Raw genomic sequence first — 12,163 nt, 5'->3', positions numbered from 1 at the left:
CTACCCTCTGCCAGCTTGTGACCATTATTCCTGGTCACTCCTGGTAGTGCTCGGGGGAACAGGGACTTCCCCAGTGCCTGCTGGTCCCCCTGACTAGTTTGTAACCAGTTTATTTGAATTAGCACTGTTTCTTTGACTGTTTTCATGGAAAGCTCATGGCCTTTTAGAGTTATTGTTGGGTTTTTGAGAAGTCAAATTGCTTTCAGGCTGTCATCAAATTTGAGAAACTATATTTAAGACTGTATTTGATGGAAACTGGGATAGTCCAAATTTTTAAAATAAATTTGCGGGAAATTTGCCTAGTTTTTAAATGGAGCAGAAGAACTTAATTGATGACTTGACAATTTTTTGGAACAAGTTCTCTTCAAATTCTCTAGCACAGTGACAATACAATACTTGGATTGGATATTCTTTCACACACTAGCTACATGAGAAATGTTCCTTGAGCCATTGTGTTCATTATAGTAGAATCTTATGATGAAGTCTTTTCCCATCATAAGTTATCTTCATTCTGCTCCAACCCACTGCTCAGATTGCTACTACGACTGATTCCCTTGATACTTAAGTATGCATGGTTACTGGTCTGGTGCATGTTTAGTATCTGATTATGAATTGGTGCTCAGCTAAAAGAACACAGATGCTATGGATGGGCCTCAAAGGCAGATACAGTGGAGGGAGACCAACTTGATCCTTTCCCTGAGATGAGCCAGTTTCCAACCTGCTCCACATGTGCTAGCCCTAGAATGGATAGCAGCAGAGCCTGCTTAGTGTGGCACTTGCTAGCTCTACTGAGGTGCAGATCCAGTTATCTGAGGGACAGTGTCATACAAATATGGTTTTGCTGTTTGTAGTCTACAGTTAACATGGAAAGCTAGCTTGGGTGGCTCTGCTTGCCAAGTGACCAAGAGTGACGATAATTTGTGAGGCTGTAAGATAGGGCTGGTGGGAAAGATGAACTGTAGGGGCTTGGTGGGGTGGGGAGCTGTGGGGGAGATGGACTGTAGGGCAGCAGGTGAGGGTGCAGTGGGATAGTGCAAGAGCGTGGGAAGGTTGGGTATGGGGGCTGTGCAGGGGAAGGAAGGTAGATCTTTCCAAAAGCTCTAGGAGTGTGCACATCTGCAAATCTTTACAATCCAATCTCCTAGTTAGATTTTATAGCATTTCTGTCAAGGGTAGCCACAAGAAGCTTATATACAATTAACATACAATCATCTACCTTAAGGGTGGATTTGGTTTAGGCTCTTTGACCATGGAGGTGAGTTTAGCTGAAAGGTACTAAATTTACAAGGTGATCTAAGGAAGCCTTTCTCTACTGAGAACCGTGAAGATGTTTATCTGATGGAACGACATCCTTTTCTACCATTTTTATTGCATAGGCCTGTTGGATCATTCAAACAAGCCATCTACTAGCAGAAAATAACTGGAGATGTCATTTCTTGTGGCAAAAACCTAAAAAAAAATATGTCCTTTATTTTGTTTCATTATGAGTAGGTCCAGATTTGCTATGAGCAGTGTCCTGCTGTATCTATTACTCAATATTGCAGCACAGCTGTTTTAAACTTCCTAAAAGGATTCCAGGGCAATCAGCTGGTATTTATTGCCTTTAGAGAATACATTAAGGGTGCATATTTTTATGTTTGTGAAGAAAGCAATGTTTAATAACAAACAGTTTTGGAAAGTACTTTAACCACATTTAACAGAGTAACAAATAACTGTGATTTAAGAGCATGCATTTTAAATTGAGAAAAGTTTGGTTTTCTTCCTAAAGGAAAGATTCTTTTGCAAAGATCAGATTAGTAACCTTCTCAAACAGCCAAAGGACTTCAGATGCTTTTACTGCTTCACTGGCTACTTGAGTTTTCTTTTCTCTCTCAAGTGTTTCCCAAAGAGAAAACAAGTCGAAGAGTTTCTCTAAGTGGAACATTTTTTTTGACTGTTGAAGAAAGGGGACTACGGCATAAAAGGGAACATGTATTGTATTTTTCTTTAATCTAAATTTACAAAACAATTTTCAGACATTTCAACTAACAACTTGGCATCAGTAATTTAGGCAATCTGACTAGGAGTGAGCTATTTTGGTAAAATTCATCTTATACCAATTGATTCACACATGTTCTTTTTCCAAGGAGACAAGACAAGCTTAACATTCAGCAGCATTCTCTGCTTTCAGCTTTAGTTGTTTGCCAGTTCATTTTATTCACTTGAAATGCCAATTTTCCATACACTATTTAATGTAGTGAGCTTGCAAGGAAAAAAAAGAGAGGGGAAAAGACAGAGGGGATTTAACTATGTGTCCTTTTCCCCCACCTGGGTGCTCAGTATAAACATTGGAATGTAAAATGTAGTCATGCTGTATAAATCCAACACCATGTCAAGGGTTAATGTTTAATCATTGTCTAAACCTGAATATATCCTGAGAGCAAGTGCTGTGCTTTGGAAGATTAGTTCTGAGTGCCTTTCATGCCGTTTGGAAGAATAGAATACATTTCCCCTTCAATGCCTAGTTTTTATGTAACAAAACCTGTAACTTCAAGTGCTTAAATGTTATTTTTTTAATAAAAACTGTGATAAGTAAAACAAGGAGAGAAAATCCCACAAGACCCAGGAATAAGTATCTTTTGACTCTGCTATGAGTAATCCAGATAATACATCATTTTCTGGTCAATGTTTGGGTCCTTTCGATCATAATATTTAGCAGTTATTTCTTTTCACTCAGAGATTGCAAAGGGTAATGTGTTAATTAAGCCCCTCAACACCCTTTCATGTAGGTTAGTTTCTGTCATCTGACCCAGGAAGGGCATTTTTAAATGGTATTTCCCATTCTGTGCACAGACAACAGTCAGAAGTTATGTAGAACAGTGGAAAAGTAGCAGTCTGCCTTGAGGAGGAACTGTTTCTGGGTGTTTGCATCAATGCCATGCACCTTTGGGAGGTCTAGCTTTCTAATGTCCTGCCCAATAAACTTTTCTTGCTTGTCTAGATTAAGGTTTGGGCCGTGGTTTCAGGTCTTGCTTTCCTCTCCTGACTTCTTCTGGGGCCACCGCACAGTCCCTGAGGAGCAGGAACCAAGTAATTTTTGAGTTCTCCCGAGTGCAGGAAATACACATTTTCGTCGTCTTTAAGAGACCCATGTGATGGGTTGAATGATTCCTTATACGTTCTTCTCTACGTAATGCCAAGCAAAACCTGGTTCAGACCAATGTAGGGGGAAGATCGGCAAAAAAGAATGCAAGAATTGTGAGACCCAGACCAAAGCTGTGTTTATATCACCTTAAGGAACAGCACTTGGATGGAAACATATTTTCTCAATGTGCTAATCGGGAAATAATGGAAATAATCAAAGGATTATTGTTTTTTCTTCTCTTACATCATTTAAAAACTATCTTGCTGATATCATGCTTAATTTCAGGTATCTGGTAAAGTCTGTGGAGGTCTCCTGCTTCAGAAACCAAAATGATTTATTGAAGGGTGGACACAACACAACACAGTAAATCCATTTTACAGAAACAGCTGGAGAGAAGTCATTTTTTAAAATTATGAGTTTTGTGCTTCCATAGCTAAAGGCGAGTATAAACATAAAGAAAGTTAAACTCTTTGTATCTTTGCCCTTCCTCAGAAGTAATTTGATGAAAGATTGGCATTTTTATGATCATTTTAGGCAGGAAATTGTTATTTGTTAATTCAGCCTCCTAAGTGTAGCTTGTCTAATGTGAAAAGACATCTTGACAAACTAAATGCAGTTACTCAACTAGTTGATGAATAACATGAAGAGGAAACAATCTACTTTGCAGGGAGTGGTTTAAGTGTAAATGTTTCGGTAGAATCAAAATACATTTAATTGAAGCCGATCTAAATTTGTAAGGACTCTCAATGTCTTGAGTCATATTTGCTCACCGCTGTGTAATGTTTTCTAAATGTTTGTGCCTGTAAGAATTGTACCCCAGCCAATATTTGTCTTACATAAAAGTAATAAAAGGGGTCTTTACTATGGTATTTCTTTAACCACTCATGTGAGGCCTAGAGAGGCTCTGAATTTCTCTCAAATGAAAATACAGAAGACTTGAGAGAGAGGGATAAAGTGTGAGGAGGCCACGTCCAGCTCTCAAACTATGAAAACTTAAACCATCATGATGTTGTTTTAAAAACATTATTTTTTAAAACAATGCATTTTATGCTGTATTTCTTCATTTTCTGATTTCTAAGTCTTTGCATCCATATTTTCAGGATTTTCTCTACAATGACAACTAGATGACTCCCTCCATCTTTCCCCACCCTACTCTATATATTTACAGGACTTAAAGAAATAAATATATACCTAGATTTTATTAAGCCTTTATCACAGTCCACAAGCAATTTTCAGAAGGAAGCTAAGTACATAACTGGTTGAACAACTACAAATGGATGAATGTCAGGCTAGCAGGTGGTTACAGAAGCGTAGTTCTACTAGGGTTGGTTTTGGGTTTGCAGGTTTAATGAATTATTTGGATTCAGGAATACAGAAATTCCTGAATAGGTCTGCAGATGACACAAAACTGGGAGATAAATGTTTCAAATATTTTGCACAGTAGGATTAAAATTTAAAGCGGTCCTGATAAACTGGAGAATTGAGAAATGAAATTCAGCCAAAATAAATGTCAGGTTCTATACCTTGGAAAGGGGGAAAACAAGTAAAATACTGGGTTGGGGTAACTAAACAACAGCAATAATGAGAAAGATTGAGGTGGGCAGGGGAGGGTATGGTTGATCAGAAACGCAACAGGAATCAGTAAGGTGATGTTGTTACAAACAAGGAAATTCAACTTGGGGACAGATCAACAGAAGTATTGTATCCAGAACATACAAGGTAATACTCCCACCCTAGTACTTAGAGCTGATCAGGCATCTGATGGACCAGTGTTTCCAGTTGTGGGTGCTGCATTTTAAGAAGGATTTGGAGAAACAGGAATGGATTTGGAAGCAAGTGACAAATATAATAGAAAGTGAGCCATATGAGGAAAGAATGAGAAATATTTAGTTTGGACAAAAGGAAATTAAGGAATGGCATGGCAGCAGTTTTTAAAGTTTTGAAAGACTGCCATAGAGATGAAGAATCATGTTCTGCCTTTCCACAAAGGAAAGAACATGTGGCAATGGCTTTAAAGCATGTAAAGCAGATTTGGATCAAATCTCAGGAAAAACTTCTGAACTGAGAGACGAGAAGGGCAATAGAACAAGCTGCCAAATCTTCTTCACTGAAGGTTTTGAAGAAGGGACTGGGCATTTATCTATACGGGATAGCTGAGGAACAACAGTCTTTCATCTATGCAGGGGTTTGAAGTGATACATGAGGTCCCTTCCAACTCTGATACTAGGTTTCACAAGATGAGACTTTAAGGAAACAGCAAATAAACATTATAAAATCATCATAAAACCACAAGAAGCACCACCAAGAAGCCTACATTTGCTAGGGCATTCCAGGTTCAGTTTTGCCTCAGGTCTGTACCTTTAGTGTATAACATAGTTGCAAATAGCATTGCCCTCTGAATATCTGTCCCACAATTCCTGAGGCCAACACAGCTGTCTGAAGAAGTGGCTCATGGAAACTTATGAAAGACTTTTTCATAACCTAGTGGAATTGTTATAGAAAAGGTGACATACCCATTAAGTTCTTGTCAAGATCTCATGGAGTCATCTCTAGAAGCAGGGCTGTAAGTTTGCTGCAGGAAACATAGGAGTGGCACTAATTTGCCACTGTGCATTCCCCTGCACGTGGGGTTTGGTGGGGAGCAAAATGCCCCGTTTTGGGGAAACAGCCATTTCTTCACTCTTCCTGATTCCCACTGTGCTGGAGGAACTGGGGAACAACTAGAGGAGGGAAGACACTTTGGCTGGTAAGCAGAGAATCTCCCTGGAAGACCAAGCCTCTGTGTTTGTCAGCACACATTCCTGGAGCCTATGCTACACTGCTTTTTTTTGCAGCAGGTTTTTTTTTTTTTATACCAGGAGTTCCCGCTATCAAATTTTGGCACATGCTGCAAATTTGCAGTGCAGCAAAGAGTTGCATGCGTGTGCCATGTGTGATTTGCAGTGCCTCAAACAGGTGTGAGGGTTGCACACTGCATGTGTGCACTTGTCTGCACGTGAAACTTATACACACACACATACACACACACGAGATATTGACACACATAAAGGGTGTGCACAGCATGCAGAATCCAATTAGTGTGTGGTCACTTCAATTGAATTTCTCTCTATTTCTCATTCCTTTCATCCTTTCTATCATGGATGGGGTCAAGATTGTGGGGTCAGGGACAGGGGTGCAACCATGTCCCCTTCAGCTACGTGCCCCATACATAGTAAAGACAGCTCATTGTGCATGTGCCATACAGCAATCTCTTGCTGTAATCCTGGATGCCAGTGAGCTCTCAGTCCACTAGCATGTCAGTGCAACTCCTGATGGGAGGTTTACATGTACTGTGATTTCAATGAGCTCATCAGCTGGTAGGTGCAGGAGTTCCCCGAAATCCTGACTTTTAAGCAGCTCCAGAGTCTTCCCCTCCTTTCTTCCCCACCCTGAATTCAGCAGTGGCAGAGAGATTCCACAATTGCATGAAAGCAGGTGCTGAATGTTGCTGCTGGACACTTCTCTTCTCCTTCCCCCTGAGGAGGGAGAGGAAAAGCACAAAACAGCAGGCTCTGAACCTACTTGAAGGCAGGGACTCAAGGCAGACCCTATGTTGACCACTGGTGAGCTCATATTGCTCACTGCACATGGAGTACACAGTCAAAGCAGGGTGCAGCCTCTGTGGGACCATACTGTGGCAGTGTGATCACACATCTTTGGATCCGCTCCTGCTTCCTGTTTGTATGAAATGAATCCAAGGAGGCCTCTCCGCAGTTTAGAGTTTTACTTTCTTGATCCATAATATTACTGCAATACAACTTAGGACCTTTTTAAATGATACCTATTTGACTACTTTTGTTACTCAACAAGAATCTCTCAGAGTTTGAGAGTCTGCTAAGATCTTTTTTTCTTCCTTTTCAGTCTCCAATTTTTCATGGCCAGTGCAAGCTACTTTAATTGTTCCTCTGATTTTTGCTTTCATCCTCTTCAAAGGTTTTCCCTATTTTCTATCCACTGTTGATAGTAGTTTACCAGCACAGAAAATGGTTTAGACTTGTAATACAACTCATCCTTCTCTATGTCTCTCTCCATCTCTCTCTGTCATTTAGAGTCTATTTATCTATAATATTCCACTTATGAGACTCTTTCAGTAATTTCCACAAAGATACTATAAGGAAGCATTGGATGCTAAAGATAGATTTTTATGATATGAGAATGTGAAGACTGGAAGCCACTTTCTGGGTCAAGTCTCCAGCTATCGCAGCCAAATGCATCATAAAATCTCCTTTCTTAATTGTATCAAACTTAACCTTAAAACTAGGTAGGTTTCTTGCCCCCCACTACTATTAGCAGACTGTTCCAGAAACTTACTACTTTAATGTTAGGAAACTGCTCATTTCCCAATCAAATTTATCTATGGCTAATTTCCATTTGTTCGTGTGCCAACTGTGTCCTTCAAAAAGAGATTTAATAGACTTTTTTCCTTTAGCGTGTTTACCCTCTGGAAGGTGTTTATAGAGACCAGTCATATCCCCTTTCAGTCCTTGTTTTGCAAAGCGCAGTGATCCAAAATCATTAAGCCTTTTTTCATAACATAGGATTTCTTTTTCCTAAATCATAGCACTTCTGCACTCATGTGAATTCATCTGCTTGAATATGGGTGAACAACAGGTGGCCAGAATGATACCCAGTATTCTAGATGAAGTCTCACCAGTGCCTGTATAATGCCATTAATACTTCTATTTAAATCCTGCAAATATCTTGCCTGATCACATTGGCTTTTTTCATGGCATCATGCCATCGGTTCATAGTCATCCCGGCTAGGTGCACGCATTAAGCAGGCAGAAAGCACTCTAAACCATAACTGAACAGATGTTCATGGATCTTAGAGTGATTTAAAAATTGTGGACTACACTCTGAATTAACCCTGGGTGGATGTATGCTAACATAAAGCACTTTACATCAGAGTGCTTTATCAAATGTCTGTGCCAGACACCACTGGGGGTTAACTGAGAGTGTGACTGCTGCCATCCCCGGTGGCATTACACAGGGCTGTTCTCTACCCTTGGGCAGAGCTCCTTTGCTCTGCCTGAGCCTGGGTTAGCCCTGCTTCCTCACTGTCACTGAGACAGCCTTTGATTCCAGCCTGGTGTACAGCTTTGCCAGGAGAAAGGGCATGGGGTTGGAGGAAGGTGGGTTTCTGTCCCTGGAGTATGTTTCTTCTTGGTTGTGCTAATTAAAAGCTCCTAGAGTGTCACATGTATCAGTATACCTGCACTGAAAAATGTCAGCCAGGCACTTTGAACTAAAGCTCATTGAATGAGCTCTAGTTTAAAGCACTCTGCAACTGTTTTTCAGCACAGGGATGCTGATACACCTGATGCTGGAGTCCGCTGGAGCATGGTAATTTCCATTCTCCAGCAGATTCGATTAATCCAGTTTGCTCTGATATGCTGGAATTACAGCATGAAAGAACAGCCTCCAAGGTTCTATTATGTGTTTTTTTGGCAGTGAAAAGATGTCAACAGTATAGCTCAACCCTGCATTGTAATATTCTGATTAGAAAATGTGCAGTCACATTTACCAACGTGAGTGCATATAATTCAGTGTTCTCCTGTACACCTGAAAGTCCATTTACCCAGCTAGCTGGGTAGTTCATTCGAACCTAGATGGGGTTTCTTTTGTTCTCATATTGGGATCACTTGCAACACACTTAATATATGACAGGTTGATGGATTAAGCATGAGTCAGTCAGTTGCTTGCTGCTGCTTTGACTCCACAGGACACCACTTCTCTGCTTCGCTGGAGGATAGCCATGGTCCTACACAGCTGACTGGAGAACTGGCACACTGAAATGAAAGTCACAGCAAAGAGCTGGAGCACTTTAGCTGTCTCATCATACAGCTGTTTGCTGCAGCCTTAGTTGACTTGTGGCTGGATTGCAAACCCTCATCTTCACCTAACCTTCTGAAGAATCTGGCTTCTAGAATGCCTATTAGACTCAAAATCCCTGACCAAGCAGTGGCAAAGTTAAGAGGAGTGACAGCAAAAAATCAGATATCTTTAAAATAAACTATAAAAACCTAGTTTAACTGAAAAACCATGATCTTCTTAGCTGTGGGTTTTACTGAACCACAGAGCTTTACAGTTTTCTGTGTCTGACACATCACACCAAATAGGTTCTGTCAATGTAATCAGGCATGATGCATGACAAATAAGCCAGAAATGTTCTAAATGGCAGTATGCGGTTTGCTTAGAGTTCTGTAAAACAAAGATCATGGTAGGAATTTGATGATTTTTTTTAACTTTATTGATTTTTGCTCTTGTTTTTAGACTCACCTGCATTTTGCTGTTCCTTCAGATGGGTGGATCATCAAAGCCTTGAAGTTGGCACAAGTGTATGAGAGTTTGTATATTTTACCTGAAGATACATCCATATTTTCCAAATGTCTTAGTTCATCAAAATACTGCAAACAATCTCACTAGAACTGACTCTCTTGCATTATCTAAAGTGCTTTAACTTGTTTAAATGTTTCTGACTTTTCCTTTCTCTCTCTCTCTTTTGTGAGATCACAAGTGAACTGCTTGACAGTTTACATTTTATATGGCATTAGCTGGCACATCATTTGCAGAGAAATATTTACATCTAGCTTAAGCTATACCTGGTATTGGTCTGTAATGTCAGGTAAAATCTGATTGAACAGATACAAGTAGAGGGAATCCTCTTCTCTCATAAGCAAAGCAGAGAGAGATCCTCATTTCTATAGAAAAGACACCAAACCACTATGCTGACAGTAAGCCATTCTAAAGTAAGTTTCCTACAAACATCCTCTCCCTTCTCAGCAGACAATGATGTATGGAAGTACAGACAGGAAATGTTCTATGCATAGCAAATCAAAACAACTAAACAATTAAACTTTCCAAAAGCTAAAATCAAAGCAATTTAAGCTTCTCTTTGATTTGCAGGCATATAGTGCAATTTCCTGAAATACAGGCAGTTGTGGCGACTTGTACAAGCTACATAGCAGATATTTCTTAAGTGATGCAAAAAGTCTCATTTGAAATATTTTGTTTGCTGCATACCACATTCCATTGCATATGTGCTTACTCTGGGCTGCACCACATCAGGCCAACTTCCATCAAACCACAATATAAAAACAGAGAGAGACAGTAGACTAGTAACCACCATGTCACAAAATTTTCTGTTGTTTTTCCCTTTAACCACCATTGTGGATACAGATTCATATAAGGGTCCTAAATGGGTGGTTTTATTTATTTATTCTTCTTTGGCACTCCCTTGTAGTCAAGGATGATTGTCTTCCATTATTGTCTTATCTGAAGATGGCTGATGAGGCCTATTCATTTTTCTGGGTAGATTTTTTTCTTATAATAGTGCCTAGAAACCTGAATTAGGACTGCTTGACACTGCTAAACACTAATAAATTGTTCTTGCTCAGAAGAGCTTTGGATCACATTTCAATGGGACTTAGACATTTAGGTACTTTTGAAAATTCTAGTAGGCATTCATACCCATCTTTAGAAAACTAAATACCTCTAAAAAGCTGGCTTTTTTATTATACCATGACTACCTTTCTTATTTCACAGGATAGTCATGAGGAATTTAGATACTGTTATAATGGGAGCCACGTAAAGCCTAGATAAATTAGGCTATACAGGTGGTCCAATGAAATCTATTGCAAAAAATGTCCCTTGCCTCTCATAAGTTTCCTTTTAGCTACAACACTGAAGACTGTACCTGCCTAGTGTGTGAGTTCTCTGGAAGTCTAAGTGGATGTCTGTAATCCATTGTAAAAATTAGCTCAGATATTTAACATTCTGTTTATTTAAGTATTCTCTTTAAGCTCTTCCTTCAACTGAGAGGGAAAAAAAAGTTAAATTTAATAAGAATCTACAAATCACAGTTGTCTAGATGACAGATGCAAACAATTATTTTCATCACTGCTTTATTATCTTTGTTAATTGCATGTACTTACTGTGGCAGTATCTTTATTTTTATTGCATGGGAGGCATTAGTTTTATGATCAGAGTTAAGTTTCTGTATTCCACACTAAGATTCCTCTTCTGCTTAATTCCTCTGGCATATCTTTGAAAAATGTTCTGCTATAATGAACTAATTGCAGTGGTTGGACCATAAAAAAATCAATTTCTTTTATATTTCTCTCTTGAATATATACTGTATTGTCCAAGTACAGAGGCTTAGCTATATTGGTTGAACAGGCATTTTTCTGCACCAACTTGAACTCCAGAAGAAACCACACCAATACTATCTCTTTTTCCTTTTCAGTTTTAAATGAATTATCTTCTATGTAATGGCAGACAACAAATGTCAAACATGAACTTTCTGCATGTGTGATTTTCTTATTTTCCTTTAACATTTACTTCTAGTAGTAATAACAGTTTTTTTTCTCTGAAAGTGCTTCAGTGTACAAGAAAGTTCAATAATCAACGATACTGCAAACCACTTAGATTCAGAATCTTTGCTTCCATATGGAACCCTCTTGATGTTCTTGCAGGACAAGACCTTAAAATAGTTTTCTTTATTGCCCCGATTAATAGTATCATTTCTTAAAACAACATTTCTAAGGCACATTGGCACTGCATTTTGAGAGCCATGTCCTAGCTCTACTCTCTCTGGTTTAGTGGCTTTTTTGAGATATAATTAGAGCTCAAGATGAGACAGGTTACAAATTTTATTTTACAAAATGAAAGGTGCTTCAGGCCTGTATTCAAATTATCAAAGTTGAAGAGTTTCATAGTTTCTAGGGTTGGAAGGGACCTGAGCAGATCATCTAGTCCGACCCCCTGCCATGGCAGAAAAGAATACTGCGGTCAAACAACCGCAGCAAGATGTTCATCTAACCTCCTCTTAAACACCCCCAGGGTAGGAGCCTGCACCACTTCTCTTGGAAACTGGTTCCAGACCCTAGCTGCCCTGAACGTGAAGTAGCGCTTCCTGATATCTAACCTAAACCTACCCTCTGCCAGCTTGTGACCGTTATTCCTGGTCACTCCTGGTGGTGCTCGGGAGAACAGTGACTC

General features: G+C 39.5%; 1 long non-coding RNA gene across 3 annotated transcripts in view; it reads left to right on the top strand.

Annotated features, from left to right (window-relative positions):
- LOC109311979 overlaps positions 1-12,163 on the top strand; it is a 167,124-nt gene that overhangs the window by 95,525 nt on the left and 59,436 nt on the right. For all 3 annotated transcript variants that reach the window (XR_002101672.1, XR_002101673.1, XR_002101671.1), the window contains exon 2: positions 3,410-3,487. This is a non-coding gene — a long non-coding RNA (uncharacterized LOC109311979). The remainder of the gene's footprint in view (positions 1-3,409; positions 3,488-12,163) is intronic.

The sequence above is a fragment of the Crocodylus porosus genome, unplaced genomic scaffold (assembly GCF_001723895.1).
Source record: "Crocodylus porosus isolate Cpor-Errol unplaced genomic scaffold, CroPor_comp1, whole genome shotgun sequence".
Taxonomy (NCBI): domain Eukaryota; kingdom Metazoa; phylum Chordata; order Crocodylia; family Crocodylidae; genus Crocodylus; species Crocodylus porosus.
Note: the sequence above shows the minus strand (reverse complement) of the source record. Positions and strands in the feature narration are given on the sequence as shown.